Below are 19,077 nucleotides of genomic sequence, written 5' to 3'. Positions count from 1 at the left end.
AGTACCCTAGAACTTAAAGTATAATAATAATAATAATAATAAAAAGAAAATATATCAGAAGCTGTAGCAAGAACTATAGCTATTGAGGCCCCAACATACTTTAATTATTGATTGACTTTAATTAAAGAAAGATAAAGTAGACCTCCATCTTTGATAAAGTAATAGACTGACCTAAATGAAAACGAAGGCCCTAATGAAAAGTTAAGAACCATTTTGGGTGCTAAGTTGATGAAAGAGAGCTACTGAAGCATGTGGTAGTGAGCCCAAGTGGTCTAAGAGGGCTCAAGGCTAAAGAGTGGGAATGTTTGTGAATGTTGAATGATAAACTGGAGAGTGAGAGAGGTGGGGCATATGTAACTAGTTACCAGTTCTCTTAGGAACTGATGTGGAAATCATACGAAGAAAACTTTTAGTGGAGTGATTCAGAATATATTGATGCCTTCTGCCCATCAAGGTTGTGCTTTTACTGGGGCTGCTAATCTCTTAACAGCATGGTAACAGCAAGTGATACCACAGGAGGAAAACAAGCTTCTCTATCAGAGCAAAGTGTAGGGAGAGAATTGGTAGGGGAAGGAAGAAGGCAATCAGATATCAGAAACTACAGAGATGTTTTGAAGAATGTGATTAACACAAAGGAAGGATGAAAGGAATAGAGGATTCCCAGTTCTAAAACAGATGAGAAAAAAGAAACGCTTTTGCTGCAAACTTCCTTTTCCTTGGGGTACACCTAGAAGAACATATTCTTTCATTTTAAAAAATTCATTAATTTAACAAGTTTATTAGGAGGCTACCATGCACCAGGCACTATCCCAGGAACCACACTTCTTCCAAAGAGCCTAGACCAAGTCTTTGCCCCATGGAATTTATATTTTAAACAAGCCAGTCAATCAACACATAAAACAGTAATTGTATCATAATAACAACTATGAACAAAATAAAACAGGATGAAAGTTGAAATTCATCAAGGTGGGTTGAGATCATATTAAAGAAGGTTTCAGGGCCCAGTGCGGTGGCTCACACCTGTAATCTCAACAATTTGGGAGCCAGGCAGGCGGATCACTTGAGGTCAGGAGTTCAAGAGCAGCCTGGCCAACATGGTGAAACTCTGTCTCTACCAAAAATGCAAAAATTAGCCAGGCATGGTGGTGTGCTCCCGTAATCCCAGCTACTTGGGAGGAGAATCACTTGAACCCGGGAGGCAGAGGTTGCAGTGAGCCAAGATCACGCCACTGCACTCCAGCCTAGGCACAGAGCGAGACTTCACTAAAAAAAAGGGGCGGGTTCAGGCCAGGCGCAGTGGCTCATGCCTGTAATCCCAGCACTTTGGGAGGCCGAGTGGGGCAGATTGAGGTCAGGAGTTCGAGATCAGCCTGGCCAAACACAGTGAAACCCCATCTCTACTAAAAATACACTAAAAATACTAAAAAGACTTTGCGAAAGGAGTGTCTATTGAGGGCCTACTAAATGTCAGGCACTGTGCTGGATGGTGTGAAAAGCATTGGTCAACAAATCAGCATAATCCTTATGCTCATGGATCATGATCTGGCAGAATTTTATAAAACTTCTCAAGGCCTGATTCAAACACTTAGCCTACACACACTTGAACAGACACAAAAACTGGATGCTAGAATGGCACAAACACCTGACCTTTATCAGCAGGAAAATATCTCTTGTTTTTGGGTAAAGGGATGGCAGGAAACATCCTTAAAGTTTTGTCACTAGCCAGTCTCGGAGTTGTCCTACTTTCTGCATTGTGTCAAGAGCCGTTTCATCACCTCTGTTCTTCCTAGCAATTAGAGGAACACATGTTTTGCACACTTAGACTTACTAATATTCATATCTGCAGGTCAATTTGAGTGACAGCATTTCTGGTCATTAGAAATATTGACTGTGATTCAAGAAAAGAAATGACTGGATTTAAGACTATACTTTCAGGGATCATTTCTATAGTTCATTACTAGAGAAGTTCCTCTGAACATGTAGAACACTGGCAACCGTGAGGAAGACATGCAGTGTTCTGTCCTGAGTGTGAAGCCAGGTCTTGGTGTTGCTTTGCTGCAAGTATCATTTGCCACTGATAATCGTTTTTGTCTCCCTCTAGGACAGTAAGGGAAAGGATGCCGTCGGAGTGATTATTATTGAAAGCAAGAAAGAAAGAGAGAGAAGAAAGGAAGAGAAAGAAACAAAGAAGAGAGAAACGAAAAAGAAAGAAAGAAAGAAAGAAAGAAAGAAAGAAAGAAAGAAAGAAAGAAACAGAGAAAGAAAGACAAAGAGAAAGAAAGACAAAGAGAAAATAAAAGAAAAAGAAAACTATCAGATTTTTCAGTGTTAGAGCCCACAGTTCCAATATCCCATTCCTACCAGTCTCTGAAATCACTTTCCCTGGATGTCTTCCTAAGTTTGGACACTACACCCACTGACAGTTACACAGCAAAGATAAGAGAAGGGTGACACAAAAGAATGCTGACAGTCTGAAGCCACTGACAGGCTGTCTTTACTGGCAAGTATAGCATTCCTGATATACTTAATTAACTAATATTATTAAGTATTACTAATCAATATATTAGTATAATTTTGGCTATCAACAATAAATCTCCTCTGGTTTAATATACAGATGACTGATGTTATTTGTCTCTTTAGAAAGCTTTCTGGAAGAAACATAAACCCATGAGGTCTAGAGGGAGCGGATAAAATGGCCAGAGTGGTGAACACGACAACAGAGTTAAGATAATCAGCAGCATTTGAAGAGGTCCCCAAGCAGAAAAGGATCCAGCAGACCAGGCCGGTATTTTTAAAAAGTTGGCTGATACTTAACTCATTCTGTTAGACATTTCCCTTTGGAATAGACTGGAGCCTGTTGGGCAGAGGTGGGAGGAAGGCAAGAAGGGCTGGGCATGGCATCCTAGATGTGGGTAAAAGTGGACAATCCCTTCTCATAGTCTCCCTTCTTGAGAGAGTTGCAATAATTCTATGATGTTTCCCAGTCCTCATACGAATATTAGACAGCATTTACTTTGCCTGTAGCCCCTGCTTACTTTGAGCTTGATGTGTCCCTTGAAACCATTGCCAGGGCCGGTTAAACTAAATGTCAGTCACCGCTTTCCACCTGCCCTGCTATCGGCCGTTCTCTGCCCATGCCTCTTCCGCCTGGAGCTCTTAGGTTCCTACTCAGGAAAGAAAATGTGTGTGTGTGTGTGTGATGAAGAGGAGGCGTTCTCATTTGCCCTACTTCTGTTTAATACAACATCTTTCTAAATGTGCCTTTCAACTATTTGCTTGAGCTAGACGCCAATGCAAATATTTAGGAATCAAAGCTCCTCCTGTGACTCTCTTCTCTCTATGTGGAATTTCCCCTTTGTGAGCAGTTGTAGCAGCAGCTGATAGGTGTGTATTCAGGCTGAAGGGAGATGGATAGTAATGTAGTAGAAAGGGTTCCTTGAGCAAGAAGTTACAAGACCGGTTTTCCATCACAGATCTGCCATGTGACTCAACGTCAGCTTGGGTCTATCTAATGGTTCAATAAAGATTCATTGAGCACCTACTACACAGTAGGTACCAAGCTGCAGTTTTCTCATCCAACTAAGGATAATAAAACAGGTAATAAAAGGGGTTTTATAGGATAATCTTTATAGTCTCAATTTTGTTATAAGTCTATGAAAAAATAAGTCTGGTATAAACTAGAAGAAAGAAAGACTCAAACTCCCCATTTCTGAGTCTAGGAAACTATTCAAGTCATGGTGTGTGTAACTAAATTATGGTTTATGAACTACCAGGAAAGAATGTTTCCCTGCTTGAGAGCAAGAATCACCTGACAACAAGACAATGTTTCACGCCTTAATGAAAGCCAGGGTGTGGCACTGAGCCCTTGTCCATCAAACAGGAAACTCAGCTTCTGTTAAAGAGAGGAAACTTCTTGTGATTGATTGCCTACCCAATTAGGCTCACACATGGTATTGTTTATTTACCATCTCTCCTTTTCACTGGGAGCACAGAATTTAGCTCAATTAGTTCCAAGACCTACAGACAAAACTCCCCAATTAGGAGGATACTGACTTAACACGTGGCACAAAACTGTGGAGTCTAGTAAGTATATATTCTGAAGTATTCAATCACCAGGTAAGGCTTATTGATGTTTCCAGGGCTGCTTTTAGTTATTTCTTTTGCCATTACAGAATGAATTATCAGAATAATCAGCCAGAAGAGCACATCTTTCTTCTGCAGTTGCAATAACAAGAAGTGGGAGGGGGAGAAGGAAAAGGAGAAAGAGGAGGAAGGAGAAGAAAGCCATCATTTAGGATCAATATCTTAGGTGTATATTTAAATGCTTTATGGATGAGCTGTTGAGTCCTCGTCTCTTCTGTTGAAAGAATTAAAATCTAGCAATGTTTCCAGACTCTTTTTTGACTTGACTCTGATACCTACTATCATGTGTGAGTGGGTTATTCATTTATTCTCTTTGGATCTCAGTTTTCTCATCTAAAGATAGAGAAATTTGGCCTCCATCAGTAATTTTTGTGTGTCAGTATTGCAATTTTGGCTTTGTTAAAACAAAGCTTACAAAATCAGATACTGATAGAATTCCATCACTGGACTTGCTTTAAAGAATGAATGAGATGACATGGGGGAAGGTTCTTATACTTAGCATATAGGAATTAGTTGATGAAGTAAGACCACCAGGTTGTGCTTGCTTCTCCCCTGATGCCCATGGTATTATCACCCGATGTGTCCTCTCACATACTAAATCCATGTTTTAAGCATGTGTCTGAAGGTCAGTGAGAAACCTAGTTCCCCCTCCACAAATATCTGTGTGGATTGTTGGCCAGGGAAGTGGCAGGAGCAGCGAGTCGCCCCTCTGGTCATTTCTCATGAAATGTTCTGATCTCATTGGATTCTCAATCTTTGCTCTGTGCGTCTGCCTCAGTCACTGCTGCTCTGCATGTGAGCTTGTGAATTTTCCTCAAAGTGGAAACTGCACCCATTGCTTTCTTCAAACATGCACATGAGACCTAAACACTCCATTCCTTTCCCTGCTTGAGCTCCATTAGTACAAAGCAATTGGACAAAGCCAGCTTTCAACAGAAGGTTTGGGCTAATGGAGGGAAATATCCACATATACTAACACAACGTGGTCACTAATTTAAGATAGAATATTAAACAATGCTGCTCTAAACCCACAGTCTTTCTCTGCCTCTGGGAATGTCTTGTAGATAGGTTCTGATCCCTCTGGGTTTGTCTCCTCACACCTTTCTCTCTCTCTTACCACCTTAGCCTTCAAACCTCCAAATTTCTCATGAATTAGAGTTTCATTTTCTACCCCCTACTCAAATTGAGCTCGGATGATTTGCTAAATGAGAACCAACTACGTCACACCTCCACAGCACAAAACACAGGGAGAAGCTTTGAAATTACAGTTTCTCCTTCCATCTGATTACATTTTCAGGCTGAGCTCCCGTCTCTGTAGACAATTTAGGGAAGAGGGAAAAGTACAAAGGTATAAAACCAGTATAACTTCTCTCCCTACTTTGAGAGAACTATTCCAGCCTATGACTTTCTTTTCTACTTCCCAATATAAATATTATCATTGTCAGTTTTATCGTACTATTATCTATCCTGCTGACACCCAACACGTAGATTAACAGTGTGCTGTTCTGAAACAAGAGATGAGCCCCTGCATCCCTGTACCCTGGCTCCTCAGTCTAACTTCACATGCCCCAGGCTGTCCCCTGGGTATTTCAGTATGACCAAAAGGGCAGTTCTTCTTAAACCATGTGAGGAAGGAATACTTAATTTTTTTTCCAATTTCTTAAGGACTGATGATTTTATAAAATCAAAATAGATTACCAGAAAATAAAATTAAAAACAAAAGACATACAAATTCAATTGCCAGGTTTTTTAAACTGATGATGAGATACAAAAGATAAAATAACTGTCAAATTGCTGTATAGGCTTCTAAATGCATACTCTTCATTTCTGTGCTCTTCTTGGTGCAGATGGGTTAACAATGTTTCTTGGGATCAGTTGCTTTCTGAGTTGATATCCAGCTCTAAAACTGTAACATTCTCCTGTGAAATCTTAACATTCTCAGGTCTGACATGTATGAACAGAACCACAGTAGGTGTGGACATGCAAGCTAAAGGAAATTTAGTTGTGAAGCATTTTTTCAGCTTGCAACGTTGTTACAAATTTATTTGTCACATTTAGCACTATGGTGTCACGTTGATGTACAGTACCAGTGGCTTTTAAGCAGCACAGAAGCTAGATGACATTATTTCAATTCTTGCTAAAATGGTTTATTTCCCAGAGAATTTTGGGTTTTGTTTAATGTATCCTGGGCCCTGAGGCTAGAATCCTGTAATAATTTAGCATAGCCAGATTTGTTTTTATGGAATTCAATTATTTTTTACTTTTCTATTTCTTGAAAGTTGAGTAATTTTGAAAGAAATACAGAGTATAAAAAAACAAGCCAGGTGTGTGACATGGTGATGTGCCTGTAGTGCCAGTTGCTTGGGACGCTGAGGCAGGGGGTTGAAGCTGCACTGAGCTATGACCATGCGATAACTGCACTCTAGCCTGGGCAACACATCAAGACTCTCTTTTAAACAAACAAAAAATTAATTTAAGAAAAAACAGAAAAACAAAAAACAAAACAAAAAAAAACTACAGCTACTTCTAGTGAATCTTCCTCGTAAATCAACTATTTCCAAAAGGTTAAAACAAGAGAATATCTTCCACCTTGAGAGTTCTGGCATTTAACAGACTGTTGAGAGCTTTCTTCCTACCCATGTATTTGTTGGCAGTAAGTACTAAGGCAGGAGGTGTAGGGCAGGTGAGGGACTGACATTTCTGTTCTTTAGTAGGCATTAAATTCTTCAAGGAGTCTGCGGAGGCTTTTTTTGTGGTACCATCTCATCTTCCAAACTTAACCTCTTCCTTGTTCTTCAATTTCTACTTGCAAATTTTCCAGGGGTAGAAGAGTTTGAAGAAAAGAGAAAGATCTGGTTCAATTAAGACTGAGTGGAGCCCTGACACATTTCAATTCTTTCTTTTTTAAAACTTCACTTTAAAATCAATTTAACTGTCTAGCTTAGGTTTTCATTTTTAAAATGGACTTGGGGGCAGGTGATTCCTAACTTCATTATAAATACTTTCAGACTTGCAATAATTTTATCCCATATTAGACTTCTTTAGCTTAAGTGAGAAACATAAATCTGGTTTATGCCTAACAACTTGTGTTTTGTAATGCTCCACAAAAGACCTTTTGATGAAGCAGATCAGGTTGAAGAAAAAACCCTCTTCCCCAGGATTTTAGTTCCTGAAATTCATTAGGTCTGCAGAAAAACTCAGAAATTTTAGTTGTGGATCAAGACTTAACATGTAGACTTCAACTGTTCTTTTTCTATTCTTTGCATCTTCCCAAGTGATCCATGTCTTTCTTAAACATAGTGCTTCAGATTAGGGACTCTATGCCTGTCAGATTCAGTTCAGTTCCCATTTGTTAACCTCCTACTGGGTGCTAGATGTTGTGCTAGGCATTGACAATATCAATTTATCCCAAGTCCCTCATGGAACTTCATTTGTTTGTTAATTTTTGTCATTCAAGTTCTTATCCATGTCTGTAAAATACATAAGTAATGTTCACCAAAATCTATTTTTTTAAATTCATTGTTATTTTGCCTATTTTTATTAAGGATCTTAAAATACCAGAAGTTAAAATAATGATATCTTATTTAAGACAGCTTTCTCATCTCACATAGACTGGGTTGGGCATTTCTCTTATGCATGTTCATAGCACTTTGCTCAAATACAGCATAGTACATTTGCATATCTTTGTAAATGACCTCTTTCTCTGGCATCCTTACTGGATTATGAGCTTTCTGAAGACAGAGCCTGTGTTTTAGCCATCATTGAATCTTCATAACCTAGAATATTTCCTAGCACACAGTAAGGATCTATAAATGTTTGCTGAATTATTGAATAAATAAATGAAAGAAAAGAAAAACTCCACTTATTTGGTCTTCAAGTAACTCATAGCTAAACTGCTATTGAAAATAGGATCTCTATAAAGTCTGGCTATGTATTCATTCAACTGCTAGGAGTTTCATGTTGATTTATTAATGTGAAGAATCAAAGAGCTCTTTGAGACCAGCATCTCACCTAATTCACCTTTAGCATGCGTTTCTTGGCTTTGAACATGTGATTGCAGCAATGTAGAAGTGACAAAATGCATATAGCATTAATATAAATCAATGTAAGCCCCCACCCCATGCTACCCCACTGAAACAGTTTTCTGGTGTATTTGAGACACCAAATATATAGAGTCACACTTCCTGGCTCTATCATATGTTACCTGCACAACCTTGGGAAAACGGCAATCATTTTGAGCCAATTTCTTCATCTGCAAAATGGGATAACAAGAATTACCACATAATGCTGTTGCGGATGATGTTAAAAGATAAACTTACACATTAGCATTTAAAAGAGTTTATTTAAGCAGATAGTGATTTAGGAATTGGGCGGCACCATACCATAAGTGGTTTAGGGCACCACTGAGACAACCCAAGGGGAAACGTTTTGTAGGGTGTTCATGGAAGTCAGACAAAGAGAACATTTGATGGGTTAAAATGGAAAGTGCCTAATTAGAGGTTAGTTGGCAGTTTCTGATCCTTAATGTTGCTGTTATAATTATGGTAATTTGTTGATTTTGCTTCAAAAATTAGATGATAGCACATTTGAACTTAAGCTTAATGGCTAAGCTTAAGTTTCCTTTTCATAGCTATGACCATTCACTCTGGGTTCGCTTTCGGTTACTTATGTTGGAACCCAAAGCGTGGGAGCCCTCTCAGCCTAATGGTCTCCCAATTATTATTATTTTTAACAGTACTTAGAAGTTAGTATTTATAAAATGCTTAAAACACCATCTCGCACATAAGTGCTTAATTAATGTTAGCCATTGTGAAAGCAGATGTTTACATTGCTCTGTGAAGACATTTATTTTGAAATTATTAAACATCAAAGGAAACACTTACTAGAATTTGTTCTTCACTTACAAATGTGTAATTCTTACTAAGTGCAAGTCTCTGTAGCTCAGCTGTAGATTCTTCAAAGTAAATATAAGTGCAAAGTGCTATATGCTGCTTAGGGTGGCAGTGGAATTGGAAAATGGTTTTCCTTAGTGATCATAGCAATTTCAATCAATATCTGGTGGTTACATCTGAGTCAGCCACACGATTTCATTGAGAACAGAGGTAGCTTGAACCTTCATAACTGGTATTATTGTTTACAAGCAAGCTCCCTCTGCTGCCCCCTAAAGACCAGATCATATAATTTCTGAAGGGTATTATTCTCTGACCTATATTTCCTTTTACATCTTAAGGTGTGCCAACACAATTCATTTTCGATTACGCTAAGCACCATGGCAATAACTACATAAGTAGTATTAGATACACTGGATTTCATTTACCTTTAGGATAATTTCTAAAATGCGTCAGTGTTTGATATCTAGTGAAAAATTAAGACTTCCCTAAGTTCTCTGAATTCATACCGTTTGACATACAACTATCGGACAGTACTGAAAACATTAACTGCATCTAGACTCAAAACAAGCTAAAATGGTAGAGGAAATTTTACATTTGCCAAAATATATAATACAAAATTGAGAATGAACTGCTTGTGTGTTCTCAACAAAGAAGGAATTTTTTGACTAGCTCTAAAAAACAAGTTTTCATGATTGCAGTTACTGCATTTTTGGGGAAATAATTGCTGGTTATTTTGTCACATTTCTTATTGAGTTCAAATGTGCTTTCATCTTTTTTTTAAGCAAAATCAATAAATTACCATAATTGAAACATCTGTATTAAGGATCCCACAATGCCAATTGGTGTAAGAAATCAGTTTCATAGCAGATTTCAATTACCATAATTCTGTCGCATCTCTCAAGGTCCATCTTTCCACTAGTAACTTTCTTCCGAAAGAAATATTTGTAAAGGAGAAACACTTAAAAAGGTACCACCAACTTCTTGGGGATTCACAGCAAATAAAGCCATCACTCATTTGATGTGGGGGCACATGTGCTTATTTCTTGTTTAAATTGGCTGAGTTTTCCCTGGAGCAGATTTACTGAAGTACCCACCCACCAATATCTAAGTCAAAAAGTTTTTGGATGGCTCTTACTGTCTAACTTTTCATTTTATGGATTGCTAGATGCTGGACAGTCTCTTGTATTTGCTACAAATCCCTAGAATTTCTTTTTCCTTAAAGTATTATGTGCTGGGTTTTTAAAACATTATATTGAAATACTATCCCTCTGCAGTCTCCGAGATGATTAATAGGATACAGAGCCTAATCATTTGCTGTTTGTTTTTAGCTCTAGGAAATGCACTGCTGCTCCCATTTTTCTCTTCATAATATTTTCAACATACCATGAGACTTATTGAAGAAGAAATGTAGTGACTCATACAGCCAGTTGATAACAGTATATAAAAGATTCCCAACTAGACCAGAGTGTACACATTTCTGCAACTCAGAGATCATGGTCATCTGTCTTGTCTCCTAAAAACTGAAAGTAATTTTAACTACCACATGTATACTGCTAAACTTGCAAATAGGCAGGTTATTATGAGCTTCAAAGTTGATTATTTTTTCAAAGAGATTTTTAATATTATAAATAAAAATAATAACCAGTGTTACCTTTAAGACATTAATATCATATTGCTAGTTTGTCTAATACAGTACAGGGGTTTAGAAATTTGCATGGAGAACTTCTATGAAATCTTTCCTTTTGAATAGTGGAGAAATTCTATGAAGTCTTTCCTTTTGAATAGCAATAGAACTATTGTAAACAATGCAATTAATTTCTGAAATGGGTGCTGTATTAATTTTGTATTGTTGCTGTAACCAATTATCACAAATTTTGTGGCTTAAAACAATACAAATTTATTCTTACAGTTCCATTGCTTAGAAAACTGACACCAGACTTTCTGGGCTAAACTCAATATATCAACAAGTTGTATTCCTTCTAGAAGACCTAGAGGAGAATCCATTTTCTTCCGTTTTTCAGCTTCAAAAGGCTGCTTGCATTCTTTGGTTCACAGTCTTCTTTCTCCATCTTAAAAGTCAGCAACATTACGTTTCTCTGGCAATCCTCCCATAGTCACATTTCCCTCTGACCAAATCTTCCTCAACCAGGAAATGTTCTGTAATGTTAAGGACCCATGTGGTTAGATTTGGCCCACTAGGAATCCTGTACAATCTTTCATCTTAAGTTCTGTAACATAGTCACATCTTTAAAGTCCTTTTTTGCCTGTAAGGTAACATGTTCACAGGATATAAGAGTTAAGATATGGACATCTTTGGGGAGAAATTATTTTGCCTACTATGGATACTATTTTCATCACTAGGAAAAATGGAAGCACAATGTGTAATTGCCTAATGGGTACTTCCTGCATGCTGCACAGACAAAACCAATTAACTGACACCATGGTATTGCAGTAAAGAAAGAGTTCAATTGACACAAAGCTGGTCATATGGAAGATGGAGTTATTACTCAAATCAGTCTCTCTGACTGCTCAGAGGTTAGGGGATTTTCAAGGATAGTTTGGTGGGCAGGGTGCTAGGGAATGGAGAATGTGGACTGGTTGAGAATGAAACCATAGAGGTGTGGAAAACGGTTCTTGTGAGCTAAATCAGCCTCCGAGTAGAGGCCACAGGACCAGTTGAGGCAAAAGTCGCCATCTGGGTGGAGTCAGCTTGTCTCAGAAATGCAATAGTCTGAAAAGATATCTCCAAAGGCTAATCATAGATTCTACAATAGTGATGTTATTTACAGGAGTAATTGAGGAAGTTACGAATCTTGTTACCTCCAGAACAATGGCTGGTGATCATTTATCCCTACATCTTAGCAGAATGCAGGCCCCTTTCATAGCCCTAACCTGGTGGTTTTTCATTAGTTTTACAAAGGCAGCTTAGTTTTGGGAAGGGCCATTATCATCCTTGCTTTCAGATTAGACTATAAACTAAATTCCTCCCAAAGTTAGTTTGGTTTATGCCCGGGAATAACCAAAGACAGCTTAGAGATAATAAAATGGATGGAGTCGACTATGTAAAATTTCTCTTATGTAATTTCGCAAAAGCAGTTTCAATTGCATATGCAATGTGGTCTCTAACAGTAAATAAATAACAGTAAAGCTATTATTTCTGTTGACTTTCTTCAAATCCTCAACTCCATAGTTTCCTTTCCACTAAAAAACAGAGGACTAGAACTGCATATTAAAATTATTTAAATTCAAACTAAGAAGTCTTAAAATAACTGTGATTGGTGTGTGTGCGTGTGTTTTCTCAGAGACTATTTGAATATTTTCTCTTTCAAAATATCTTCCTTTGTGACTGTACTCTTTATTAACCGGAGCTGATTCAAATAATCATAGAATGGATGCTGGTGTCTGATTTGCTTTTCTCCTGACTCTCAATTTCCCACCATGACTATCACCATATCTCATTAATCATCAGTATAGAACACTTCATGTTGTTAAGATCTAAATGCATTCTGACAACTCTCAGAGATGATCTGGCACTGAAAGTGAGAAAACAGATGACTGTATTCAGAACTGATGGTTTGTTGAATACTTTATTTGTAACCATTAGACTAACTTACTTTTCACAAGTACATAGGTCTCGGTGCTCCATTCTCAGTGCTCCCCAACTCCTGACGTCCCCAAATAGAGAATGTTGTCATAAAACCCAGATGAAGAGGGAGAACCTGCCACTTCCTAAGATCAGGCAGGCTGACCTCTAAGAAATGTCAAATCACGCACCTTATCTTGGCTAAATATGCTTCACTCTTTACATGGGACTTTGTTTTTAAGCAATCCCCACAATAATTTTGTAATGTAAGCATAATCCTCCCCCACCACCAGAACTTCAGAAGAATTGAGTGAAGTATCCAAGATCCACAGCTAAAAAGTATTAGAGTTCACTGGATTTCAAGAAAAAAAATTACAAGGCATGTTTTGTCTTAAGGCAAGAAAACACACAGTCTAAAGAGACAAAGAACTTAACCAAACTCAGATGTGACATAGATGCTAGAATGATGTAGGTTAGAAACTTGGATCTACATAAGGAAAGGAAGAACACTAAAGAAGGAATAAGTGAAGGCAAAATAAAATCTAATTTTTTTATTATTCTTAATGCTTCTAAAAGATGTATGTTTGTTGAAGCAATAATGGTAGCAATGTATTGGGTGATTAGAGCATATGAAGTACTGAAATTAATGACAGCAATGGACAGAAAAGAGGAATTGGTAATACTACATAACTGTTCGAATGGCTAAAATTCACGATACTGACAATACCAATTACTGGTGAAGATGCAGAGCAACAGAAACTCTCACTCATTATTGATGGGAATGCAGAATGCTGTAGCCATTTTGGAGACAGTTTAACAGTTTCTTATAAAGCTAAACATACTCAACCATACCACCAATTCCCTTCTTAAGTATTTATCCAACTGACTTGAAAACTTACATAAACACAAAAATCCTCATGTGAATGTGTATATAGTAGCTTTAGTCATGATTGTCAAGAGCTGGAAGTAACAAAGATGTCCTTCGGTAGTGAACAGGTAAACAATCTGTGGCACAGCCCTACAATGGAATACTACTTGGTAATAAAAAGAAATAAACTACCAAGCCACAAAAATATGTGGAAGAATTTGAAGTGCATATTGCTAAGTGAAAGAAGGCAGTTTGAAAAGGCTGCATATTCTATAATTCCGTTAGTATGGGAATCTGGAAAGGCAAAATTATAGAGATAATAAACATATCAGTGGTCACTAGGATTTGGGGGTAGGGAAGTTAATGGCACAGGGGATTTTCTAGGACAGTGAAACTATTCTCATATGATGCTGTAATGATAGATATATGACATGCATTTATCAAAACACAGAACTTTCCAGCACAAGGAGTAAACCTTAAGGGACGCAAATGAAAGAAAACATTTAGGAGGTTGGGGAATCCCAAGATGGAAGAATGCAGAATGTGACAGAAATAATCTAACTGTATTACAAATGTGTAAAATAACCTCACTAAAGAGGAAGGGAGGAAATGGTGCTGACCTAAGTGACTTTGGAAATGAGTGGAATCTGTAAGATAAAAAGCAAAAGAAACTATAAATAAACAGTGTACTCTAGTAATAGAGTTACTTCCCATGAGGCTGCAGATTTACAGTTCTGAAATCACTATATGTGTACACTGGAAATGAACACTAAAGTAAATTGATGGCCGATGTTGGAAGACAGGTTTCTCACAGTTGGAATGGGGGGCTTATAGATAAGCAAGAGAAGTAGGAAACTAGAATGATCGATGTAACAACGGATTAGAGTTGGAAATATCAGTATAAACTCATGCTTAGCTGAATATAAATACAAATGGCTAAACATATAATTATTTATAGATATGCGTATATACATCTATCAGTATACACACAAACTTTTCTTTCTCTTAGCTGAGAGGGCCTGGAAGGAATGAACATACCTAGCACCCAGATCTTGGTTACTCACACTAGATAAACACTAATTTAAAAACCGAGATCTCCTTGGAGAAATGGCTGATTCTAGACTCATGGCAGGAAATATAAAAGATAAGCTTTGAACATCTTGAAGTGTCAGAAAGTAAGGAAGTGTTAAAAACATAAAGCCAAACCTAACAAAAAAACAAAATGACATAGGAGCCAGCTGAAAGAGTTCCCATTGGACAAAGCTGGAACAATCTGAGCAACAACATAAAGTAGTATTGAATTATAACTCCAACTATGAAATAAATATCCATGAGTCCACACTTGTGTAAATAAATAATTGGATGCGTAAGTAAATGAGGAAAGAATAGAAAAATTTCTCATGCAGAAGAATTTCAAATAATTTGTTTTTATAGATACTTGGCCTTCAAGGAGGTGAAGCATTGGAGCGTAACTCTCATTCCTTAAGTGTGAGCTATGCTTTGTGACTTCCTTCTAAAGAGTACAGTATGTAGGAGGAAAAGAAAGAGTAAATTTACAGTGGAGAAGCCTTACAGACACTACCTGATTCAGCTGATCAAGGTCAACATTAACAAGTCATGTCAGTAGTATGTACTCTTGGTACTATGTGATGAAAATGGTACTGTGGCCTCCTTCTCCAAATTCCATAATGCTAATCTAGTTATAAGAAAGCATCAGACAAAGCCACATAGAGGATCACTCTACAGAATGCCTAACCAGTACTCCTTAAAATTTTCAAGGTCATCAAAAAGAAGGAAAATTCAAAAAATTCACAGCTAAAAGGAGCCTAAGGAGACCTGATGACTTAATGTAGTGGTATCTTATGTGAGAGCCTGAAACATACATAGATATTAGGTAAAAATTAAGGAAATGCAAAAAGGATGGACTTTAGTTAACAATAATGTATCAATAATTTATTCACTAATTGTGACAAATGCACCATACTAATGTAATATATGATTAATTAGGCAAGCTGAATGTGGAGTATACAGAAACTCTGTGGACTATCTTTGAAAATTTCCTGTAAATATAAAACTATTTTAAAGGGAAGTATTTTTAAAAATAGAACTTATAATGGGATATCACTACATACATTCCTATCAGATGGACTAAAATAAAAAGTTATGACTATACCAAGTGCTAGTGAGCATGCAAATCAATTAGAATACTTGAACACTGTTGATGGGAATGAAAACGTTACAGCCATTCAGGAAGTCAGTTTGCAGTTTCTTATAAAGCTAAACAAACATTTACCATATGACCTAGCAATCTCATATCTAGGTGTTTACTCTAGAGATATTAAAACTTACGTCCATACAAAAACCTGTGCACTAAATTTTGTAGCAGTTATATTTATAATCACCAAAAACTGGGAAACCCATTATCCCTCAATGGATAAAAATAAATAAACTGTGGTGTATACATACAATAAAATGTTGCTAAAAGAAATCTCAAAAGTTTAAATACCTTGCAATTCAATTTCTATAGTATAGAATTTTAGGAAGAAGATGGCAGATAGGAGACAGGGCTAACATGCAGCTCCCACTTGGATAGAGCAGCATGTGGAGACACACTGTGAACTTTTGCTCCAAGAACCACCACAGGAATGTATCAGGAAAACTGAAAGAATTCACAGATCCTTTGAAAGAAGTGGCATGCCACTGCAAATTCCGCAAGATGGGTGAAAAATTGTGAGCTCCCAAAGTGCAAGAGGGGTGAAAACCTGCCTCTAAACACACACCCCCACTGGGGAATCTGAACATCTAGATTACAGGAGAAGGATTTAACCTTACCTAGTGCTCAAACAGATTTAGAGAACCACATGAAATATAAAAGTAGAAGCAGCAGCGGAAAGAGCCTTGTAGGTACTCCCAGTATCCCTCTTAAGCCCAGGGAAGCCAACCCTGACTCTATTCCACAGGGGCCTCAGGGAAGGCAGCCAGCAGAATTAAGGAGGGACCACAGAGTGAAGAAAGTTTCCAACTAAAATTAGTAATAATATCGACAGGGCATGAATTTTCCTGAGCAGAATATTGGGGTTGAGTGGGAACTGCTGCAGATACGAGTGCAGGAGCCACCATTCACAATGTGGGTAGACTGGGAAGGATGAGGTCTGAAAGCCATGCTTGCTTTCTCAGTGGGGAAGCTCACAGCCTGGGAAAAGTTCTCATCGGAGCACTGTGGGATTGACATTGGCCTTGCCAACTGCGTGGGAGTGGAGTGACGCCTCTCACTATCGGCTATGCTCCACTTCCCTTGTGAACTATGTGACACAGCAGAGGCAGCCATCATCCCCTCTGGAACATAAACCCATTGGCCTGAGAACCACCCTTCGTCCCCTACAGTGGCTGCAGCAAACCCTACCCAAGGAGAGTCTGAGCCCCGAGCTGCCTAACCCTGCCCACACCTGATGATATTTCTCTACATGATCTAGTAGCTGAACACAAAAGACAGAAACACTTGGGAGCTTTATGGCCCCGCCCATTGCCTGACAAATCAGAATACTTGCCTTGGCCAACTTAGGGCAGGCTCATATTCCTCTACTACTACAGCAGCTGGTACTTTCTTGAAAGTGCCACCTCCTGGCTGGAGGCCAACCAACTCAGGCCATTACAGCAACTCATGACAGAATAACCCTGCTCCCAGGAAGGAAAAAATAACAGCTAATTCCACAGCCTACAACATCCTGACTAAACAGGGATCCTGAGTGTGTCCACAGGAAAACTAACCTTTGAGAAAGCCAGCACACTAAACCTATCTACAACCAAGGATTCCCTTCAATCCCCTTCCACCTCCACCAGAGCAGGTGCTGGTATCCATGACTGGAAGACCTGAGACAGATTGCATCACAGGACTCTCTGCAGACATTCTCCAGCACCAGTCCAGAGCCTGGTAGCCACTCTGAGTGGCTAGATACAGAAGAGCATAACAATCATTGCAGTAAGGTTCTAAGGAAGCCCATTTCTAGGGTAAGGGGGAGAACATCACATTAAGATATCACCCCATGAAGCAAAATCTGAACAGCAGGCTTTGAGTTTCAGAACTTTCCACTGAAATAGGCTACCCAGATGAGAGGGAACCAGAAAAATAATTCTGGTAATACGGCAAACCAGGGTTCTATAACACCACCAAAAAATCACACTAGCTTCTAGCAATGGATCCTAACTGAGAAGAAATCCCTGAATTGCTAGATAAAGAATTCAGAAGGTTGATTATTAAGCTACTCAAGGAGATACCAGAGAAAGGTATAAAAGAGCTTAAATAAATTATAGAATGATACAGAATATGGATGAATAATTCTCCAGAGAAACAGATATCATAAAGAAAAAACAATCGTGACTTCTGAAAATGAAAGATACACTTAGAGAAATAAAAACTGCAGTGAAAAATTTCAATAATAGACTAGAACAAAACTTCAGAGCTCAGAGACAGGCTTTTGAATTAACCTAATCAAATAAAGACAAAGAAAAAATAATAAAATAATGAAAAAGCCTCCATGAAATTTGGGATTATGTTAAACAGCCAAACTTAAGAATAATTGGTATCCCTGAGGAAGGACAGAAATCTAAAAGTTTGGAAAACTTCAGAGAATAATTGAGGAAAATTTCCGTGGCTTTGCTAGAAATCTAGATATTCAAATCCAAGAAGCTCAAAGAACACCTGGGATATGCATCCCAAAAAGATTATCATCTAGGCATATACTCATCATGTTACCTAAAGTCAAAATTGGGACGGGCATGGTGGCTTATGCCTATAATCCCTGCACTTTGGGAGGCTGAGTTAGGTGATTACTTGAGCTCAGGAGTTCCAGAACAGCCATGGCAACAGAGCAAAACCCTGTCTCTACAAAAAATACAAACAGCCAGGTATGGTAGTGCATTCCTGTAATCCGAACTACTTGGGAGACTGAGATGAGAGGATTGCTTGGGTCTGGGAGGTGGAAGTTGCAGTGAGCTGAGATCATGCCACTGCACTCCAGCTTGAGTGACAGAGTGAGATCCTGTCTCAACAAAAAATAAAAAAATAAAGTCAAGATAAAGGAAAGAATCTTAAAAGCTGTGAGACAAAAGCACCAGATAACCCATAAAGGAAAACTTTTCATATTAACAGCAGATTTCTCAGCAGAAATTTTAAAAGCAAGAAGGGATTGGGTTCCATCTTTAGCCTCCTTAAACAAAACAATTGCCAGCCAAGGATTTTTTTTTTTAACTTAAACAACATAAATTTATTTCCTTGTAATTCTAGAAGATCAAGGTGTCGGTAAGTTTGGTTTCTTCTGAAGCCCCTCCTTGTCTTGCAAGTGGCTGCCTTCTCACTGCATCCTCACATGGTCTTTCCTCTGTGTGCATATATGTCTAAGTCCTAAACTCTTCTTAAAAGGACACCAGTCATATTGGATTCGGGCCCATCTTAGAGACATCACTTTAACTAAATGACCTCTTTAAAGACCTTTTCTCCAAATACAACTTACTCTCCCATATGTTATCTTATTTGAAACCCTAAACAATGCTGTGGGGCATATCAGACCAGTATTATTTTGCTCCCCACTGGA

Source organism: Rhinopithecus bieti, unplaced genomic scaffold (assembly GCF_001698545.2).
Source record: "Rhinopithecus bieti isolate Rb0 unplaced genomic scaffold, ASM169854v2 scaffold_11655, whole genome shotgun sequence".
NCBI classification, from domain to species: domain Eukaryota; kingdom Metazoa; phylum Chordata; class Mammalia; order Primates; family Cercopithecidae; genus Rhinopithecus; species Rhinopithecus bieti.
Note: the sequence above shows the minus strand (reverse complement) of the source record.